The following is a 23532-nucleotide window of genomic DNA, read 5'->3' as shown; positions in this document are numbered from 1 at the left end:
CAGCTTTGGATTATTAGATGATTTGCTGATGCTGAGCGTCTCATGGATGCATAATTCATAACTGCCTTGGTCTGAGTATCCAGTCAGCATCCGAGATAGCTCCCAGAGTTATCACCAGATGTTGGAATGTACAAATGTTGTGTACCACAAATAAATAGATCTTTGCTTGGAGAATTTTGGGGTTGTGTTGGACTGCATTTTCTCCAAATGTATGCAAAAATGGGTTGCTGCTGTTGACTGTGTTCTTTCCCTTCACAATAGTTTTTGCCAAGTGGATTTTCCAGATTTAGTGGGGTGATCAACCAGATTCGTAGATAAGGAATACGCCACCGTCTGCAGTTGATGTTTTCCCTATAGGAATGTTTTGAACTTGTACTTGTCCTGTGGTTTTATTACAGATACAGGTCCAATAATCTGTTTCACTTTTGCACTGTATGTTGCATTCTGTATATGTCTGTGATCAACAGTCATCTGTGATGGATTAATAATTATTAACTGTAAAGACTGCAAGTAATGAGAGGAGCCATCCACTTTTAGCTGCAAAGAAATCCTTTCAAATTTGCATTTCCCAACTAATCTTGTATATTGCACTTTAGCAAAAGGAGGCTTCTAACTGAGTTTACCCGCTCCACCAGTTTGCCATTTATACATTTCTGACTGCAAAAGTATGTTTTGTTTATAGTTGATGTCCATTCACATTCCTATCTTGAGGAAAGAAAAAGTAATACTGTGAGAGGACGATTCTGACCATCTGGTCCGCCCTGATTTTTTGCTTTTTGACCACCCGGTTTTTGACCTTTAAATGTGAGGGAGCCTCCTAGTCAGAGACTCCACCACAGTAAACTCATGGTGAAATGGACTGCGTGTGTGACCGCCGGTGACGCCTTGCCAAGGAAAGCCTGCTGTGGTGAAGCAAGAGTAGGAGGCCCTGGGCTGGTTAAACGGGATCATGTGTGCACACGCATGTGCACCCATGTAAGGGCTGCGTGGGGAGGGTTCCTGGCATGCGCATCCCAAGAACTGTGCTTAGGGAGCTTGGTGCAGAAGGGACTATGTTGAGAAGGTGGTGACCTGCAGTAAGCCTCATGAGATGGGTGTACACAGAGGAGGGATAGTCAGCGTGCTTACTGTATTTTTACTGTAGGAGCACTCCAGTACATGTCAACATGAGTGTGCTTGCTGTCTTTTCACTGTAGGGACGCTCCATTCAATGTCAATAGGAAACAGTGGTCTAGGGCATAACCAAGGTCCCCTAGGGCCCACAGAGTCACACCAATGTACACATTAACTTGTATGAAAAGAATGATTCAGTAGGTTTTAAAAGCATGGATGTACAACTTAAGGGTCATCCAGGAATATCATCTTTCTCTGACTCAGCTCAGGATTAGGGTCGATTACTGCCTGAGCAGGGCCTTGCATCAATCAGCCAGCTGTCAGTTCCTGCCAGGTAATGGGTGGAGAAGCCCAGAAAGGGATGTTAGGAAGGAGGGGCTCAGTTTCAGAGCACATTTGGCCCAAGCTCCTGGACGACACCATTTTGAGCTATCCCAGCAGATGGTGCTGGAAGGAGGGGAAAGGGGCAAGGAATTGATGTGGCATGTCTGGATTGGCCAGAGGTGCAGGCCTGCTGGACACTTCTGTCCCCACGTAAAAGGTCCTGCACAAGAGAGAGCTCTCTCTATTGGCTTTGCTTCACTGCTGGACACTGAGACTGCAGACAGGCATCATAGACAACTGGAAAGAAGAACACCCTGACTACCCCCTGGTGAAGGGACTCTGCCCCTGTAGGACTTCAGGCCCAGTGAGGTGCATGCCAGGGCCAGGTAAGCTGGCCCCCTTACTCCCCCTGATGAATAGTTTGGGGAAAGGCTGGGCTAGCGCAAGGGAAGCCCACATCCCAGAAGAAAAGGAGGACCCCAGAAGGAAAGCTGGTGCAGGGAGTCAGTGGGATTGGTTCTGTATAATCTGGGACCCTTTTAGGCCAGAAGGCCTAGGGAGAGAGCTCCTGGCAAGGGCTCATAACCAGGAGTGAAACTTTACAAGAATCATCAAAATCGGCCCTTAGGGGGCCGAGATATCTCAAGGAGCATGTCTGTGACCTTTGACCTATCCCAGAGTGAGTGACATAGCACGCGGGGCACCACTGCTGCTCCAGGCGATGCCTCCGGGGTGGGCCGGGGGCTGCCTCCAAAATGAAGTAAAGGTGGGGGGCCGCTGTCGCGACCCCCATGAAGAGGACCTAGGCTGGCCCTGGACCCCCTCCTGGGGCTCCACAGCAAAGGAAGGAAGGGAGCGTCATCGTGCTCCCCGTGGCAATGGCAAGAGTCATGTCCCCCACAAAGATGGCTGATGGCTGACGGCTGAGGGAGTGCTCGCGGCCGAAGATCAAGCCAGGGAGCATCATCGTGCTCCCTGTGAAAAATGGAGCCAGACCCTGGACCCCATCCCGGGGCCCCACCCAGAAGAGGAAGTCATGGGGCGCCGTTGTGCCCCCATTAAAAGTGGAGAAAAGGGCCCCAGACCTCATCCCCTGGCCCCATGAAGAGGCCGTCACGCTTCCCGGAATGTCTAGGAGGGGCTTCAAACCCCATCCGGGGGCCCCAATGCAACAGAGGAGGTGGGTGGAGTGCCGTTGCACTCCTCCAGGTGGCCCTGATGGCTGCGACAGCAGCACACATCTGCCCGCAGGTAACAAGAGAAGTGTTGGCTCACACAGCAGCACCTGGAGGTGCTGGCCATGCAAGGAGCCAGTGGGAGCGGCCGGGGGTTGGTTCCCTGAGTCACTTCCCAACAGCACTCACCTGACGGGGTTGTCCGGGTGGGGCCAGACACCCCCCCAGCAAGTGAGCCGCTGGGGTGGGCTTCCCGCTCTGCCCTCCACCAAGCAAATGTATAACAGGGGTGTCCGGGAGTAACCGGACCTCCCCACCCAAACACGAGGGCAGCCGGGGGTAGGCTTCAAGCTCTGCCCTTCAATGAAGCTAGCATTCAGGGGGTGCCCGAGTGGGACCAGACACTCCCCAAACCAAGAGGAACGCAGTGACAGAAGGCGCATTGAAGGAAGCAAAGCGTCTCTCCCTGGCACAGTGGGAGAGACGCTCATTAGAAATGCATATGTCCTACAAGGCCTTGCAAGGCCAAATGTCATTCTGAGCTGTGTGCTTAGCTCATTGTGGTCCCAGGAGGATAAGGTCACCACCAACCAAGCGCCCATTGCCAAGGGGAGCTGCAGGAACAGTGCACCATCCCCCCCAATGCAACGTTTGTATCCTTACCCTAGCTTGGGTGGTGCAATGGAATCACATCCTCTCAAGGGTTCCAACATAGTGGCAAACATAAGCCTCTTTGAATTTTTGATCTTTGTGGGACTGCACCCTCTAGGGGTGTAGGATGGTATTACACCAGGTTAATCAAGAGTATGATGTTACACGTTATTGTAACTTGATAGCGATTAGATTAAGCATTAGCAGAAGACATCTTGTATTTAGCAACTATTGTGAACATTTGGCGGAATCCATTTTGTATTCATGGCAGCCATTTTCTCTGCTATGCGTTGCCATGTGCTCTGTCCTACCTTTCTGTTAACTACTCTTGAAAATCTGTCTAGTGACAAGTTATATTTAGCATCTCCCACTTTCGCACATGCCCAGTAAGATCTGCAGCTGTTAGTAATCAGTAACAGACAGTAATGTGTCAACTAGTCCTTGAAACTGTTAGCTCTTCCTACCTGTCGACTGTGCATTTCCATATGACCTTACATGTATGTAAGTCTTGCTTCTATAATTGTACCACCTTCTTTTAGCCCCTGCGTGGGTATAAAAGGAGCATGCTCTCTTAGTTCAGTGTGCTACTTCAAACATTACTGAAGGGTGCTGTTTGAACTGTAGTTCCACCTCATGAGGTTTAATAAACTTTGTCTCTTATTTGAGTTTCTGTGCTAACTTCTTCCTATACAGTATGGTCTGAGGACTTTGTGCAGAGAAGGGCGAACCCCTTGCACTAGTAGACCTTGCTGAGGCTTACTTCAACAACGTGGTTAACCAAGGTACTCAAGAAGTAATCTAATAGTAATTAAAAAGTAATCTTCACTTTTTAAGTATTTAAACTTGTTTCTATATGTTTCTTGTGAAGCTGATTTGTGTAATTAGACTGATAACCACTCTTTCACACAGTAGGTGTGCTTATTTGCCAGATTTTGGGGCTCTCACTAGACATTACAATCAAATGTTGCATTGGAATACCAGGGATTGTTTTGTCATGTGGGTCGTTGGATTATATTTCCCCTGGGGGAGATATGAGAGATTACGCAATGTCATCCAAGGGTAATTCCATCAATTTGTTTATATTTGTAAAGTGTTGCATAGTACTGAGTAGTGCATGTGTGTAAAAAATTAACTTTTACTTTATCAAAAGAAAAAGCAGAGAATGGACGATCATTTATTGAGTGTCAAGCTTGTGTGCTTGTGAATGGGGATGACTATCCCACACCACTTCCCTTGAGTAAGCCTTGGACTGCTCTGCAGTGCTACTGTATGAGAGTCAAGCACTACAATGGGGTGTTTGGTTCCCAGTGGTGGTTGTGTGCGGACCCATTACTTGTGCAGGCCACACAACTAATGACCCACTTTCCAACAAATACTCAGAATATAATACTGTCCACTGGACTAATCCTCACATTGTAATATATTCTTGAAAATGATTCTGTCAGTGACAACACGTCTACCAAAGATGTAGAATTGTTACATGTTGATACGAGCCTTGCCACATAAAGCAAATTAAACATTATACAGAAAGGTATTTTTTTTTATTTCCAAAGACGTTCTTCAAAAAGAAGCTTTAGCAATGCCCATGACTGGGCTGGAGCCAGTCATCAAGTAATACTATTCTCCTGTGCTTCTTTCAGTGGTCACAAAAGTGCTGTACCTTATGGTTTACTGTCATGCCTGCCAGTTATTACAGAACCTTGGCACACCACTACCATGGATTTTATGCTTGATTAATTTTACTCCAATTATTATATTTTTATGTCTTACACTCATAGAGATCCTCTTTCTTGTGCTGGAGGTTTTGTCAAGGATGCAAGGTAAAGTATTTTTTTCATTTTGGACAATGGACAGAATACATAACAGAGGCCATGTTGTTAATGGATCCCTCATTACTCCTCTCTGGGACTGTGTAGCAGTAGAAGGCAGGGGCAGATGATTTTTGGGGCCATGCATAAAATTAGATAGGTAAAAAGACAGTTACAAGGATGTTTGTCACCTCTAGGTTCTTATTGGCATAAACAATTGGAGAGGCAGTAAGCGCCAAGGTATGAGAACATTTCAGGTTTAGCTTCCTTTCTGGCTGTGCTTCTAATTTTCGGTCAATATTATCTGGTTTTATCTCAGAATTAATTTTATGTTTCTTCACACCCTGATTGTTTTGGCAGAGACAACTGATTGCAGTCTGGTTGTTTAGTTGTTAGACCCATGTAGTACTCTAGATCTAGGGAAACTTGTGCACAACCCTACACACAGGTGCCCACTTGTGGGTGATATTCACTGTAGCAATTACAATATGGTCATGATGCCTATAATTCATGTGCCTTGGTCTAAAATGCTATTATTTGTTTCAGTCTTATTTCTAAACCTTCTTCTAATACTGCTGAAGGTCAACCTCCCACCATCAAAGGTGGTCATCTACTGTGTCTTTCAGCAATTTGTCAGCTACTCTTCATGCACCATTTTTAGGGTTGAGCCTTCAAGTGCATGCGCTATCAAATGTATCACACTTTTAAGACTGTTGTGTGTAGTAAAGGGCATGGAACCCACCTGTCGCTTACTGTTAGAAATGGGGTCTTTGGTTGGTAGTCGGGTTACCCCCTTTCCAAGCAAGGACCTTCACTCTAGTCAGGGTAAAGGAGAATCACCCTCAGCTAACCCCTGCTCACCCTCTTGGTAGCTTGGCACGAGCAGGCAGGCTTAACTTCAGAGTCTAGGTGTAAAGTATTTGTACCAACACACACAGTAAATCAGTGAAAACACTACAAAATGACACACCACAGGTTTAGAAAAATAAGAAATATTTATCTAAACAAAACAAGACCAAAACAACAAAAATCCACCATACACAAGTCAAGTTATAAATTAAAAAGCAAAAAGAGTCTTAAATCCTTGAGAAAATAATAATAACACTATTAGCGTTCAAAAGTACTTGGGTAGCGTCAAAATAACCCTGCACTGATGCGTCGATTTCTCACCTGAAAGCGAGACCGTGTGTCTTTCCTCCTCCGGTCGGATCGGTGTGCGTTGTTTCTTCTCTCTGCAGGAGAATGATGCATCGATCCGGACAAGCACCCTCAGGTCCGGGCAGGCTTTGCGTTGTTTTTCCGTGCCCAGCAAGGCTTGCCTTGAAAAGTCTGCTGCACGGTATCAGCGAAACCGCGCTATGTGGGTTGCGACGTTATCAGCCTCCTTCAGTTGGTGTTGTGCCTCGTTTCTCCAGCCACATGCATTGATCTTCCAGCCGCGATGCAGGTGAAGCATAGATTTCAGCCGCGAGGTCGGTGGCGTGTCGTTTCTCAGCCACGTCTCGGAAGGTGCGTAAAAAATGTCCCTGCACAGCGGTCTCTACATGGATTTTCAGTGCCAGCTTCACCTTTCAAGGCCTAAGGGACTGGATACAGCACCACTTTGTAGGGCAGGAGTCTCAGCAGAGAGTCCAGGTGCTGGCAGGGGAAGTCTTTGATGGCCCTGAGACTTCAACAACAGGAGGCAAGCTCAGGACAAGCTCTTGGAGATTCCTTCACAAGCAGGAATGCACAACAAATTCCAGTCTTTGTCCCCTTGCACAGGCAGAAGCAGCAACTGCAGGATAGCTCCACAAAGAACAGTCACAGGCAGGGCAGCACTTCTCCTCAGATCTTCAGCTCTTCTCCTTGGCAGAGGTTCCTCTTGATTTCCAGAAGTGATCTAATTTTCAGGGGTTTGGGTGCCCTTCTTATACCCAGTTCTGCCTTTGAAGTAGCCTACTGCAAAGGAAAGTCTCTCTTGTTTTTGAAATCCTGCCTTGCCCAGGCCAGGCCCCAGACACACACCAGGGGGTTGGAGACTGCATTGTGTGAGGGCAGGCACAGTCCTTTCAGGTGTAAGTGACCACTCCTCCCCTCCTTCCTAGCACAGATGGCTCATCAGGATATGTAAGCTACACCCCAGCTTCCTTTGTGTCACTGTCTAGAAAGAGGTGCTAATAGCCCAACTGTCAAACTGACCCAGACAGGGAATCCACAAACAGGCAGAGTCACAGAATGGTTTAAGCAAGAAAATGCCTACTTTCTAGAAGTGGCATTTTGAAACACACAGGCGGTCATTCTGACCCTGGCGGTCAAAGACCGCCAGGGCGGAGGACCGCGGGAGCACCGCCGACAGGCCGGCGGTGCTCCAATGGGGATTCCGACCGCGGCGGTAAAGCCGCGGTCGGACCGGCAACACTGGCGGGCTCCCGCCAGTGTACCGCCGCCCCATTGAATCCTCCAAGGCGGCGCAGCTTGCTGCGCCGCCGAGGGGATTCCGACCCCCCCCTACCGCCATCCAGATCCCGGCGGTCCGACCGCCGGGATCCGGATGGCGGTAGGGGGGGTCACGGGGCCCCTGGGGGCCCCTGCAGTGCCCATGCCACTGGCATGGGCATTGCAGGGGCCCCCGTAAGAGGGCCCCTAAATGTATTTCACTGTCTGCTGCGCAGACAGTGAAATATGCGACGGGTGCAACTGCACCCGTCGCACAGCTTCCACTCCGCCGGCTCGATTCCGAGCCGGCTTCATCGTGGAAGCCTCTTTCCCGCTGGGCTGGCGGGCGGCCTGAAGGCGACCGCCCGCCAGCCCAGCGGGAAAGTCAGAATTACCGCCGCGGTCTTTCGACCGCGGAACGGTAACCTGACGGCGGGACTTTGGCGGGCGGCCTCCGCCGCCCGCCAAGGTCAGAATGAGGGCCACAATCTCAAAGCCAACTTTACTAAAATATGTATTTTTAAATTGTGAGTTCAGAGACCCCAAACTCCACATGTCTATCCCCTCCTAAAGGGAATCTACGCTTTAATCATGTTTAAAGGAAGCCCCCGTGTTAACCTATGAGAGAGATAGGCCTTTCAACAGTGAAAACCGAATTTGGCAGTATTTCACTGTCAGGACATATAAAACACATTAGTATATATCCTACCTTAAACATACACTGCACCATGCCCATGGGGCTACCTAGGGTCTACCTTAGGGGTGTCTTACATGTAAGAAAAGAGAATGTTTAGGCCTGGCAAGTGAGCACACTTGCCAAGTCGAATTGGCAGTTTAAAACTGCACACACAAACACTGCAGTGGCAGGTCTGAACCATGTTTACAGGGCTACTAGTGTGGGTGGCATAATCAATGCTGCAGGTCCACTAGTAGCATTTGATTTACAGGCCCTGGGCACCTCTAGTGCACTGTACTAGGGACTTACCAGTAAATCAAATATGCCAATCATGGAAATCCAATTACATATACATTTTACATAGAAGCACTTGCACTTTAGGACTGGTTAGCAGTGGTAAAGTGCCCAGAGTAACAAAAACAGCAAAAACAGAATCCAGCACGCATCCACAACCTGTAAAACAGAGGCAAAAAGTTAGGGGAGACCACGCCAAGGATGCCAAGTCTAACACTTACAATTTGTTGGCTTGCATGGCACACTTCTCTACAGTTTCGTAATTCATCACAGCGGGCCTGGCATCATTTCTGTTCTTCCCTGTGGAGCAGGGATTAAGCACTGATTGTTTCAGCTTAAGTATTGCCGGTCCGCTGCTCCTGACGTGATTGAGGTATTATTATTTTTCTTTTTTTTACTTTGAGTTCCCTGCAAACAGAAAGCTTATGACTGTCAGAAACGTACTTCGCAAGACAAACAAAATTGCAAAGTTTTCTTTTTTTTTATAGCTAACATTTTTTTTATTTTGCCAAGTTGTCTTTTGTCACTTTCCACTCATATTTATTTTTCATTTTTGTTGATGGGAACTGTTCTTAAAAGATGACAATTATCTTCTTCTAAATATTGCTAAGTGACATTGTTTCTTTATTATGTGTAGTGTCTGAAATTATGCTTTCACACATAATTATGCAGTACATCCCAATTCACCCCACTCCAATCCGGCCCACTACAATATACCCTATCGCCCCCCACACCAATCCATCCCACTCCAATCCACTCCAACCCACCTCACCCCAGTCCTTCCATCCCACCCCAATCTAATCTGTCCCCCTCCTGTTCCCCCACTCCAATCCAAAACAATCTACTCCACTCCAAAACAATGTGACCCACTCCAATCCAAAACAAGCTGCCTAATTTCAATCTGCCCCACTTCAATCAAAAATAGTATGCCCACTCCTATCTTCCCCACTGAAGTCTGCCTGACTCCAATCCAAAGCAATCTGTTCTACTCAAATCCAAAACAATCTGCTCCACTCCAGTCTGCCCAATCCAAAACAATCTGCCCCACTTCAATTCAAAACAATCTGCCCCACTCCAATTTGCCTCACTCTAACCTGCCCCACTTTAATCGAAAACATTCTGCTCTATTCCAATCCGTCCCACTCCAATCCAAAACAACTTGTCCCACTCAAATCCACCATATTCAATCCAAAGCAATTTACCCCACTCCAACCCACCTGCTCTAGTCTGCCCCACTCCAATCCAGAACAATATGTCCCGCTCTACTCTGTCCCACTCCAATCTGCCGCACTCCAATCCAAAACAATATACCCCACTCAAATTCAGTCTACCTCACCCAAATCCAATCCACTGCACTCCATCTCAATTCACCCCCACTCCAATCCACCCTATTTCTATCCAATCCACCCAACTCCCATCCAATCCACCCAACTCCAATCCAATCCACCTCACTCCAAACCACCCTAATACATTCTGCCCCACTCCAATCTGCCCCACTCCAATTCAAAACTATGTGCCCCACTGTAGTCTACCCTACTTCATTCCAAAACAATCTGTCCCACTCCAAACTGCCCCACTCCAGCCCATGTCTATCTGCCCCATTCCAATCTGTCGCACTTTATTCCAAAACAATCCCACCCAGCCAACTTGCCCAATCATATCCCAAATAACCCACTACAACCCAAACCAATATGCCCCACTCCTAGTCACCCCAATCCAATCCACCCCACTCCATCCCAATTCATAAGACTCCAACCCACCCCCCTACAATCTAGTCCACCCCACACCAATCCACCCCAATCAAGCCCAGTCCAGTCTACCCCATTCTAATCCAATATGCCTCAACACAATCAAATCCAAGCACCCCAATCCAGTCCAATCCAATCCACCCCACCCCACTCCAGTTTGATCCACCCCATTCCAGTCCGATCCACCCCAATCCAATTCAACTGACTTCAATCTATCCCACCCCACTTCAATCCAATCAAACCTACGTCAGTAAAACCCACTCCAATCCAACCAACCTACCCCACTCCAATCAAGTCCCCTGATACCCAATCCACCTAATTCCAATCCAATACACCCATGCCACCCCAATGCATCAAACTCACATACAATCCACTTTAATCCACCCTACTATAGTCCAATCCAGTCCAGATTAATTCACACTACTCCAGTCCAATCCACCCCACCCCACACCATCTTAGTCTACCTTACTCCAATCCAGTCCACACCACTCCAATTAATCCACCCACACTAATCCAATCCTCCCCACACCAATCCAATCCACCCCACATCAATCCAATCCACCCCACCACATCCCACTTCAGTTCAATCCATCCTATTCCAAACCAATACAACCTACTACACTCCAATCCACTCCACCCCAACCCAATCCACCCCATCCCACCTCAATCTTGTCCACCCTTAAGCAATCCACCCCAATCACATCCACCCCAGTCTGAACCACCACACTCAGTCCAATCCACTACACCCAATCCAATCCACAACACTCCAATCCACCCAATTCTAACCCACCCTACTCAATCCAATCCAACCTAACTCTATCCAATCCACCCCACTCTGACCAAGTCCACTCAAATCCATCCCACTCCATCCCACCCACCCAATTCGGCCACCCCACTCCAGTCCACACCCCTCCAGTCCAATTCACCCCATGCCAACCTATTCCAATCCATCCTATTCCAATCCAATCCACCCTTCCAGTCCACCCACACCAATTCACCCTACCCCATTTCAGTCCACTTCCCGCCACTCCAATCCACCCAAGTGTACTCCAATCCACCCCATTCTACCCCAGTCCACCCCACCAAATTCCAGTTCATTCCACTGCACTCCAATCCAATCAATTCAGCGTACCCCACCCCATTCCAATACACCCCACTCCAATCCACCCTAGTACAATCCACCCAACACCAATCCAATACACTTCAATGCACCTCACTACAATCCATCCCACCCCAAATCCAATCCACTCCACCCCAGTTCATGCCACCCCACTAGAATCCAATCCATCTCACCCTGCTCTAATCCAATCCACCCCACCTCAATGCAATCTACTGCTCTCAATTCAACCCACTCCAGTCCAACCCAACCCACCCTAATCCAATCCAATCCACCCCATCCTACTGCAATCCAATCCATAACACTGAAGCCCACCACACCCCAATCCAATCCACCCAATTAAAACTCACCTCACTCCAATCCAATCCACACTTCCGCTTCAACCTCACCAATTCACCCCACCCCATTTCAGTCCACACCACCTCACTCCAATCCACCCACTCTAATTCACCCCAGTCTACTCCAATCTACCCCACTCTACTCAACTCTACAACACTCTACTCACCCTACTCCATTGTAGGGCACTCCAACAAATCCACTCTATGACACTCTACTTCCCCATTCCACTCTGACACTCTATGCCACTAACTTTAAACCATGCTGGGCAGCAGCTAGACATGTGTACAACATAGGAACAAAACTGCCAAAGCCAATAGCTCTTTGTATAGGGGAGACCTATTAGCTTTGCCTAATGCTTGTTAATTTTGAAATCAGACCCTCAAAATTATTTTTTCCTTTTTTCTAGGTGGGTCACCATAATGCTTCATCAAATTGTGACAATAATAAAACCCCTACATTGAGGTGGTGAAACTAATAGTATTTAGAGCAGTGGAGAGTCATAACATTACCATGTGTGCTGTAACCTTCTCTGTCTAATCACAGACGTGACGTGAAAGTCATCTATGTTCTGTCACTTTACAGTGACACACATAAATTTACAGCCTACATTATTTCTAGTGTATAAGCTTGTAACTTACAATTATTCATCAGCAAAACCTTAAATATCTACACTGAAGTTCTACACGTTCCAATTAAAATGTAAATTACACAGTCTTATCTGCTTTAGATCTAAGATGAGCATTGTAAAAACCATGCATTTAAGGATACACAATTCAGTGGGTCTACATATTACAGCATATTGCAAACCCAAGCAACTATTTTTGATTTTGGGGCTATGAGCACTGTACAAGTCGAAGCACAACGTAATGCAAACTGACCAACATCCCTCAAGCGATTATATGCAAACCTCGCCATTATAATGTTCATAACCACTTGACATCTCTAAATAGGACATGCAGCAATACTCTGAACCGTTGAAATATGACAGTTACAATGACATTAAAATGTACTCATTGTGCCAGGTGAGCAAAGTGTTTGATAGTCGCACTGAGTATAAATATGGAGTTTCAAAGGTTGTAGAAGGAAAATTTAAGACAAGTGGGAGTACAGTCAGTCAAAGTCTCCAATTATCCTGGAAATAATAAAGGAATAATGCTGCATTATGGAAGTTAAAAAAATAGAGCACCCTAAAATGTTAGGAAGAATAGAGCAAGAAGAGAGCAGCAGTGGTATTGAGAAGAGAGATCAACATCAGCTGAGGAGTCAAATGCAACAGTAAGAGAACAAGGAGATTTATTCCAGAGATGAGGATGAGTAGCAAACATATAGCAGAGATGACAAGAAGTAGAAAAATAGCAGAGATGAGAGTAATAATCTGGGCCAGTATTGCCATACAGGAGCATTTTCACTGCTTGCTCCACAGCACACCTTAAAACAGATGCACCTGGTGCAAACAGGGAAAGTACACCCCATTTTAGTGAACATAATGCCCTCAGGGGAGCCACAAAGTTGCCCTGCCCTGGGGGCAGCAATTTCAAGTGGAATACAGAGTAGCTGCTTCAAAACTGCTCTGTGTTTCACTGTGCAGCCAGGAACCTGTCTGCACTTTCAAGAAGGGAGAGAGATTTCCGGGCAGGTGGGTGCAGTGAGTGACTGCACCTGCTGCAAGGGGATGTCTGGACGGTTCATGACATCCTCTTTCTCTCCTCCAGAGGGCAGCCTTTAGGAGGGGCAGTGAAAGTACTCCACCCTTGTATGTTGCACTTTCAGTGAGCCTCCTAAAGGCAATGTTTGCATCTCCACCCACGTTCATAATAGGGCACAAGTGAAGAGGCAAAGTGATTCCCGCATTTTCTGGCATTGGGTGCTGCTTAGTGTACAGGTATAACTGCTTCTTTCAAATCTCTTTTCAACATTTGTGACCAGTTATGGAACATTACAAGATCCACCTTTGTGCTTGTGTCAGATGGAGTGTGTGAGTTATTGAAGGCCAGAGTGGTGTAATTTTATGAGACAATCTTTGAACCACTTGTGAAACATTGTGAGGCTGAGCGCCAACTGGAACCTGCCAAGAGCACAAACCTGCTTCTGTTTTTGACCTGCCAGGAACTGACTACAGTAGCCATTACCAAGGTAAACCCTTCATCTCCCCGAAGCTGCATTAATCATTTACAAAGTAAGCACCCCGGACAAGCAGCTGGTCTTATTATCAGTCAACAAGCTGCATGTTTGCCAACATGGAATGAACGTTGCACCACTCCTTGTCCCTGGGGAGGGTGTGTTGGCCCCTAGATGTTGGTCTGGTCTTTCCCATCCCCTGTCAACCATTTCTGGTTCTCTGATGCTTTGCAACTGGTCTGCCACAGGGTGGGTGCCAGGTGTGTGTGCACTTGCCTCCGTGCTCCTCGCAGTAGACATGACTGGTGTACATGTGGGTTTTGGTGGTTGCTGGTGTTGGGTGCTGTGGAAAGGTGTAGTGCTGTCTGGTGCAGCAGTGTTTTTATGGTGCAGTAAGCCAGGTGGTGTCATGTGTTGTTAGTGAAGTTTCATACTGCGGTGTGGGGATCTTGGACTGGCTCCAGGACCCATAAATAAACCAAAAATTCTTTAGTCGTGGATTACAGGAAAAATTAGCTACAGAACAAAGTGTATCTGCCTAAGGAATAAAAGTTGTGGATTCCATTTTTGTGATTCAAATAATTGCTATTTCTTTCCTTGCATGAGGCTATGGTGAGATGGAAAAAATGGTAGGGGAGTGTTTACCTGCCTTCCATGCAGTCACATAAAAAGGTGAGGAATGTCCGACTAGGCTTTTTTTCTGCCATGAACTGATACCATGAGCTGGCACACATCTCCCTCAGCATTTTCACCCATCTAATGCCACCATCATAGACCTCAGAAGGATAGTAGGTGGAGTTGTCAGTTATAAGTGCTTAACTTGCTGAGTCATCATGTCACTGGGGCTGGCGTGTAGTTCCCCCATGGCTAATGGGGGGAGGCACTTTTATTTTGGTGCCCGGCATGCTCTCTATCCCTGTTGGATGTTAATAATAGGCAGCCCACTAGCAATTCCTTTGATATTTACTGAACAGTAGGCAGTTGGAATATACCTGCTACTTGCTACCAAATGGGTGTTTTGGACACATAAAGAACTGCATGCAGGAAATCAATGTGTTTTCACTAACATAATTAAGCTGGTTGTTGGTTTCTCATCCTTTCAATTGGTGATTTTTAATATGTAGATTTCCACATTGTTTTTTTTTTGTCTTTTTTTTTTTTCTGGACTATAACCTTTGAACAAGCTGCACAGCACACACGCTGCTCTACAACAGAGATTAAAGACCTTGGCAAAGCCAATAGCTCTGACTAAACACTTTAAAAGGATCCAAAAGGCGAGACTTATTGGCTTTGTCAATGCTTGCTCCCGGTTCTAGTGGAAAAGCGCTGCCATTTGTTGCCTGCTCCAAGCGGCAACTGATAACAGGAAGGTTGGTGGGGGCCTGTGGAGGACATCTCTGTTCTGCACAGAGTCTTGCCCTAATGCCCTTGAATAATTGTCAGAGGGATTGTTTTAAATACCGTTCTCCTTTAATTTATGTTTAATATGGGTGATCTGGGAGAGTCTTTTACAGAGAGTATGCAAAGAAATGTGTTCAGGTTTCATGCAACATCCATATTTTTTTTTATTTTAGACCATCACAGGACCTCACATATGAGAAATAAGAGGGCGTCACGGGGACTATTTACAGTAATACTAGTGAGCTTCTGCTGTGTTACATCATTGAAAAACATGCATCACTATCCCTGAATATTAGATGTGAGAGAGCGTAGCTTATATTATCTATATTAACATGAAATGTTTATGAACTAATGTACAATAATGCTGTGTAGAAACTGTATTAACATGTTTTGCTAAAACATGCACTTGAAATGTGCCCAAGGGGAGTGGCTGCCAATGTATACGGGGACTAATAAAATTGACTAATGTTGATGAATTATTATGGTTTTACATTAATTATTATGTTATTGAAGTTTTGCTAATAAATCTTTGTAGGCTTTAGTTAGCATGAGTCTAGGCCTAGCTGCCTGACTCTCATATTAAATGTATTGTTCTAACCTGCAGTGTGCTGACTTGCTAAAGGACATGAACTCTTGTTTTTTCCAAAAGCTAGAAGCTGAATGTAACTGTAGTAGATCCGTTCTCATGAAATTCATCCTGCTTGTAGTAACATTTTTAGCTGAATGCAACAGTATAGATTAACGTTATGTACAAGGTCGCTTAAACCGGTACTGACAATGGAGCCACTGACCGAAGATGTGCAAAGGACCACAAGACGATGAAATCATACCGGACATTCCACCTCCAAAAACATCAATCATAAGCACCAATAAAATACGTGAGAACTGTTATGGGGTAACAAATTTGATGAGCTAATTTGATTTTAATTGGTTAAAGATAATCGGGTGCAACCCCTTGTCCAATTAGATTTTAGGGGAATGTACCACGAAAAGGGGATAAAAACCCTTGACACCTGGAAGTAAATCAGAACAGGAGGGATAGGAGAGAGACTAGGGGAGATGCTGATGCAAATTGCTATGATCCAGACACTTTGTCACTTTGCTTAGTGACTTGATAAACATAGATTAGAACCATCCTTGTCCTTAGATTGCCCATTTACACTATACCTTTTTATGAGGGAAGTGCCCCTTTTACCTGAGCTGAGTTCCTGACTGATGGCGAATCAACTGATGTCCTGAAGACGAAGACCGAACCTGAGTGCTGACCCAAACTTGTAGGGTAACTAAATGACAATGAAATTGTGATTGTCTGTTTGCTTTTCCTTTCTAGGTACCAACTGCTTTTCTTTTGACAGAGACCTTAGTTACATGTTTTCCACATTGATGTTACTAAATTGTTTTGCACGAAGCCCAACATGCCAATGCTAATTCGAGGTTAGGAGAGGGGTTCACTGACCTGACGCAAGTAGACAAGTGACTGAATCCATGTTTTGATGAACAATGCGCTAAAATACTCTGCTTAGAATAATGTATGCTGACGTTGTGTTATATTCTAATGTTTGTGATTCTTGCTTTAATGAAATCTTATCAGAGTTGCCATATTGTGACTATGCTATTGTGCTTCTTGGTTTTGAGATTAATAAACTTACTAGTAGTATTGTAGCAAATAGGGAATAAATATCATAAAATTCATACTAAATTGGTGTGGTTATTCATGACTGAAAGGACATGGTGGTGTCTTGAGTTTAACTAAATATCATTGACTAAGGTGAAATGCATTGTGGTAATAAATATTGATGATATTATTGACATATTGATCGACATCTTGATTAGCTATCTCTAAGGTGTCTTCCAAAAGGGTCAAAAGATTAATTGGCCTAAAACGAGTCCCAATGTGTAATAATTAGTCATAAAGGGAGTGTGTCCATGAACTGTCAGTGACCTGGTCAAAGAATGCATGAAAGAGCTGAAACTAGACCATAAAGTAAAAACTGTTACAAACAGGGGCCCCCAAATACATTTGATCAAGGGCCCCAAAAATCCTTACAATGTCCCTGGACCTATGCAGGTTTGCAGGGTAGACTTGTGCCAGTCCAGGGGGAGCACTGGCTACTCCACTGAATTCTTCAGAGAGTGGGCAGGGACAGTGCTGTGCTGCTTGCGCTCTTCAGTCCCTACCCCAGCAGCATCCGAGTGACACTATTTTATGCTGCAGGAATGTGCGAGTCTAGAATTTTCAGACTTGATAATTATGGGCTAAGTGACACTTACATTCGTGTGCCGTGAAGTTTCTCCCACAGTTATATAGTTCTTGGACAAATACCTAGACTTCTAATAGTAATATTAGTGTTATATTTAGTATTAGAGAATATTCAGACTGGATATTATTTTTAATATTTAATTATATATGATCATGATTTATTTTCAATGTATCAAAAGGAAAAGTGTGAAAACCAACACACTGAATGGTAAGAATATATTTGAACTAATACTCTTGGCATTGTCAAAATAGTACACGCTGTCGGTGTAAAATTATGAATTGCTAAGAGAGGAAACTTTACACATTAAGCCTTGACATCGCAGAGGGACACCGTTTACATGTGCTTGCGTATTTATATTTGGTTGAAGTGACATGTGTGGATGTCACATAAACATCTAGGCCCATATTTATACTTTTTGATGCTAAACTGCGCTAACGCAGTTTAGCGTCAAAAAATTTAGCGCCGTCTAACGCCATTCTGAAGCGCCATGCGGGCGCCGTATTTATGGAATGGCGTTAGCCGGCGCTAGCAGACCGGCGCTGCCTGGTGTGCGTGGAAAAAAACCACGTAGACCAGGCAGCGCCGGCATAGGGGGAAAATGGCGTTAGGGTGTCTTAAAATGGGGCAAGTCAGATTGAGGCAAAAAAATCGCCTCAACCCGATTTGCGCCATTTTTTTCGACGCCCAGACGCCATTTAAATGACTCCTGTCTTAGTAAAGACAGGAGTCATGCCCCCTTGCCCAATGGCCATGCCCAGGGGACTTATGTCCCCTGGGCATGGTCATTGGGCATAGTGGCATGTAGGGGGGCACAAATAAGGCCCCCCTATGCCACCAATTTTTTTTTAAAAATATAAAAAATTATACTTACCTGAACTTACCTGAATGTCCCTGGGGTGGGTCCCTCCATCCTTGGGTGTCCTCCTGGGGTGGGCAGGGGTGGCAGGGGGGGTCCCTGGGGGCAGGGGAGGGCACCTGTGGGCTCATTTTGAGCCCACAGGCCCCTTAACGCCTACCCTGACCCAGGCGTTAAATAGCGGCACAAATGCGGGGTTTTTTGACCCGCCAACTCCCGGGCGTGATTTTTGCCCGGGAGTATAAATACGACGCATTTGCGTCGCCGTCATTTTTTTAGACGGGAACGCCTTCCTTGCATCTCATTAACGCAAGGAAGGCGTTCTAGCAAAAAAATTACGCTATTTGCCCATACTTTTGCGCTAGACGCGTCTAACGCCAAAGTATAAATATGGCGTTCGTTTTGCGCCGGATTTGCGTCGAAAAAAACGACGCTAATTCGGCGCAAACGGAGTATAAATACGGGCCCTAATGCGACACCTTTGGGAGGACAGTCAATTAAATAGTGTTCGCTAGGCTGCTTATTTCTTTGCACTGTCCTTTTTTTTGTCTGAAATTCACCTTTGTTTAAAATTCACTGCAATTAATTATATTTACATGAAGCCTTTGCAGTTCCACTAAGTGCCGTGTGTGTGGTGAAAGACCTTTCTAGCATTACTTTGAGTTGGTGCAAGTGCTTCTTTTGATGTATACAGCTTCTTTTCTACTGTCTTGCACGCTCGATGTGTCAGTGTATTTATTTCACCCTCTCAATGTCTCTCGTTCATTTTCCCTTGCTAAAACCACGTTTGATTAATTCACGTGTTGCAATGTTATCAATACTAACGCAATGTCAGCAGTATGCCTAAATTTCCAAATGAAGTTCCATAACTTTGAAAATATTGTGCTTGATGTGCACGTGAGGTATATTATTTCAAATAAGCAAACATAGATGTACGATTGAAACTCCCTCTGTTTTCCATGACTCGCACTTACATCATATTATCAAGGATGAATTTATGAGGGCGTGGCACGCTTTCCTATCAATTAAAATATGTCTTCAGGAAACTCCTGGGACTAGACTTGAATCTTGAATATTGATGGCCATCGAGCACTCCCTCGGTGTGCTGAGGCACTTCCCAACTCGAGGCGACGGCGGTGTTGACCACAAGATGTACGGCCACAGCCTGCCAGAAGTTGAAGCGAGACATGAAGCAGTGACAACTCCTATCCAAGATGGTGAGCACAGCGACGAACCAGCAGAGACTTACCCGGTGCATGGTGCTTCAGACACTTCCCGGGGCCCATGGTTGCTGGCAGAGCATGCAAGTAATAAAAAGAAGGCCCCTCATAGTACTAGGCATGGAAGAATGGGCCCTTAAACATGACGTGATTTAATTATTAAGCACCAGTATTGGAATACACTCGATGTGTCGCATCGCAGGACTTGAAGGCCTACAACTGCCTTGCAGACGGCACTGGTAGCTGCTGCAGAGAACTAGCCTGGCCAAAACGCTTAAGCCGAATTAGAATAGATTTGGAACGAGCACCTCTCTGGACTAGGACCACAAATAAACGTAACTAACATTTAGGTAAGAGTTGGATATTCATTAACCTTTGGTGCACAGCGCAACTTGTATTTGACAAATTGTATCCGGTGGCGGCCGGCAATTTTAGGAGGGAGGGGGGCAGGCGGGAAGCACACTCTCACTCATTCATACACACACCAACGCACATCCATTCACAACACTCATCAATATTCAAACATACACGCGTGCACCAAACATTCATTTAAAAAACACACATATACACACTTACCTTCAGCTTGGAGGTCCTAGGAGGGTTGGGACTGCTGCCTTCCCTCATTGGCAGACCTTAGGTCAGCCAATGAGGGAAGGCAGCAGTCCCAACTTCGTCACAGAGTGGGATGGGGTCAGTGAGACTTCTGACCCCATCCCACTCTGTGACGAGGTGTCATTGATTGACACTCACCCTGGGCGCTTCGGTTTAAGCCCAATGGGAGTCAGTGGGTGACACTTCCGCTCATCACCGAGGGGAAGGGCCTCGAGGCACCTTTGCTGAGCCAAGGAGATCACGCCCATAGGAGCTGTGACCTCTGCAGCCCAGCAAAGTTCACCTCAGGCAGTCAGGAGTCTGCGCAAATCGCGCATGTCTCGGCCCTGGCTGCCTGAGCTGAACATGAAGAGTCTCTGTCAGACTGACCTTTGCTCAGCCTGACAGTAACTGTTAATGAGGGGCAAAAGGTGGGGGGGGGGCCCTCCACCCTAAAGGATGGGCCCACCTGATTGTATCACATTAACGATTTATGTGGAAAATCTACACTTGACTGTGGGTTTGTGCTCCTATGACAAGAGATTATAAGTGGAAACACAGTGACACCCTCATTCGATAAGGCTTCCACTATGTACGTATCTCAGGATTCCTCCCATTCTGTAACAATTGAGGAAGTTGCTACTCTCAAGAAAGTTGAGACTGAACTTGAAAGCCATTTTGCACTATTTGAAAAGTTCCTGAATGCAATATCTGACCTAAAGGCTCCATGAAAACAAAAATAGCTACAATGAGAATAACCACAAGAACTTTGCAAGAAAGTAAATGAAAATGAATCAAGATTGTCCTCAATAAGGCCCTCTGTCTAAAAACTGCAATCTAAGGTGAAGACATTAACTGAGACACTGTCACACCTACAGGAGGGAGCTAAGTATTCTCAGCAGAATGATATTGAGTCTCAGGCCTGCTGCAGAAAATGGGGGGTTAGTGAACAGCAATATAAGGAATCCAGGATAGTTGAGAATGTGTTGGACAATGTAAACACTTCCCTGTTTACAGTGGAGAGGTGTTAGACCTGACAGCCTTAGGATGGTCAACCCCCAACTTTGTGCCTGCCTCCCTCCACTTTCCTGACACTGTTTTTGCTGGTTTTAGGACTCTGCACACTTTACCACTACTAGCCAGTGCTAAAGTGCATGCGCTCAATCCCTAAAAACATTGGCTCATACCCAATTGGCATATTTAGTTTACTTGTAAGTCCATAGTAAAGTGCACTACATGTGCCCAGGGCCTCTAAATTAAATGCTACTAGTGGACCTGTAGCACTGAGTGTGGACCCAAAACATAAGTATCCCCCTAACCATGTCTCGGGCCTGTCATTGCAAGGTGTGTCTGTGCAGTTTCACTGCCACTTCCACTTCCACTTGGCATTTCAAAGTACTTGCCAAGTGTTAAACTCCCCTTTTCCTACATATATTTCACCCCTAAGATAGGCCCTAGGTAACCCATAGGGCAGGGTGCTATGTTGGTAAAAGGCAGGACATGTACATGTGTATTTTTTATGTCCTGGTAGTGGAAAACTCCTAAATTCATTTTCCACTACTGTGAGGCCTGCCCTTTGTCATAGGATATCACTAGGGCTACCCTCATATACTCTTTGACTGGCAGATTCTGATCAGAAAGGTGTAACCAGGTCAAATTTAATATGGCCAGAATGGTAATAGAAAATCCTGCTTATTGGTGAGGTTGGATTTTATATTACTATTTTAGAAATGCCACTTTTAAAAATTGAGCATTTCTCTGTACTTAAAATCCATCTGTGCATTACAGCATGTCTCCAGTCAATGTTTGGGCTGGGCAGGTTGCCAGCTTCCTTGTGCATTCCAACCAGACAACTACAAACACAGGATACTCACTCACACCTATACTCATATGCATACTGAATGGGTCTTTCTGGGCTGGAAGGGTGGAGGGCCTGGCACTTACATTTCAAAGGCTAGTGGCCTGCCCTCACACAAAGGACTGCCAAACCTCCTACTTGACCCTGGCAGACAGACCTGTACTGAAAGGGGAACTTGTGCACTTCAAAACCACTCTTTGAAGTCTCCCTCACTTCAAAGGCATTTTTGGGTATTTAAACTGGGTCTCTGACCCCCACCAACTGAGACACTTCTGTACCTGTACCTGCAACCTGTCAAGAGGAACTACCTGGCTGCCCAAAAGACTCATCTGGACTGCTTTGCTGTGATGGACTTCTGCCCTTCTGTTGCCCTGATGCCCTGATGCCTTCTGACTTTGCTGAGAAGTGCTTTCCAAGGGCTTGGATTGAGTTTGCCTCCTATTTTCTGAAGACTCGCGGCCAAAAAGACTTCATCTCTTCAAATAACTCCTTGTGTGCCAAAAATCGATGCATAGCCTGCCAGAAATGATGCACAGCCCGCCTTGTGATGAGAAAATTGCACACTACCAAGCCCGAATGATGCAGCCCGACTTCTAAGTGAAGAATTGACGCAGCGCCTGCCATGCAACAGAAAATTAGACACATCGCCATACGGGATCGACGCAACGCCTGTAACTTTGTCCCGCATGCTCAGGATTTCCACTCATTGTCTCTGGACGTCAAAAAGATCCCACATTGCAGTGAGGAACCAAGACTGTGAGCTGGAAATCAACGCACAGCCCCTTGAAACCTGGAAAGAAACGACGCATTATATCTGCCGCGTCAGAAAATCCAACGCACACCCTATTTTTACACGCATCTCCTCCTCGAAGGTCTCCGTACGTGTAATTTTTGATGCAAACCAGGTAATTTGTGCAAACAAGAGACAACTGTTGATTACTAAGATTTAAGACTCTTTTAAAATTTACAAAAGTGATAGCTCAACTTGTGCTTATTGAATCCGTATAGTTTTTACCTTAATTTAACCACATGTATATCCTATCTTTATCTAAACCCATGCAGTGTATTTTTCTGGTGTTTTCACTGTTTTATTGTATGATTTATTGCACAAATACTTTACACATTAGGGGTCATTACAACATTGGCGGTAAAAGCCGCTTACTGCCGTGCAGAAGACCGCCAATACACCGCCGCGGCTGCGGAATTCCGCCACAGCTATTATGACCCACATCTCGCAATTCGCCAAAATTCAGACATCCACACAAGTCCGCCACACCAAAGGTCAGTGATAAACTGGTGAAAACAAAACCTCCACCATCACGCCAACAGAAACACGCCCATGCTATCATGAACATGAATCCACGCAGTGGTCTTTCAACTGCGGTATTCCATTGGCGGTACACACACGGCCGCGCTCAAAATACACACACATCTCCAAAACACCGCCACATTGGACAATTCCAAATACACACACCTGATACACATACAAACAACACTCCCACACACCCAATTCAATATAAAACACACACCCACATCACCCACAAACCCCTACGACCAGAAGTTT

General features: G+C 45.8%; 1 long non-coding RNA gene across 1 annotated transcript in view; it reads right to left on the bottom strand.

Moving 5' to 3' along the window:
- The window catches only part of LOC138258769 (uncharacterized), a 131483-nt gene that overhangs the window by 18232 nt on the left and 89719 nt on the right, over window positions 1-23532 (bottom strand). Inside the window, exon 2 of the long non-coding RNA XR_011198558.1 lies at window positions 8681-8867. This is a non-coding gene — a long non-coding RNA (uncharacterized lncRNA). The remainder of the gene's footprint in view (window positions 1-8680; window positions 8868-23532) is intronic.

Source organism: Pleurodeles waltl, chromosome 9 (genome assembly GCF_031143425.1).
Source record: "Pleurodeles waltl isolate 20211129_DDA chromosome 9, aPleWal1.hap1.20221129, whole genome shotgun sequence".
Classification (NCBI taxonomy): domain Eukaryota; kingdom Metazoa; phylum Chordata; class Amphibia; order Caudata; family Salamandridae; genus Pleurodeles; species Pleurodeles waltl.
Note: the sequence above shows the minus strand (reverse complement) of the source record. Positions and strands in the feature narration are given on the sequence as shown.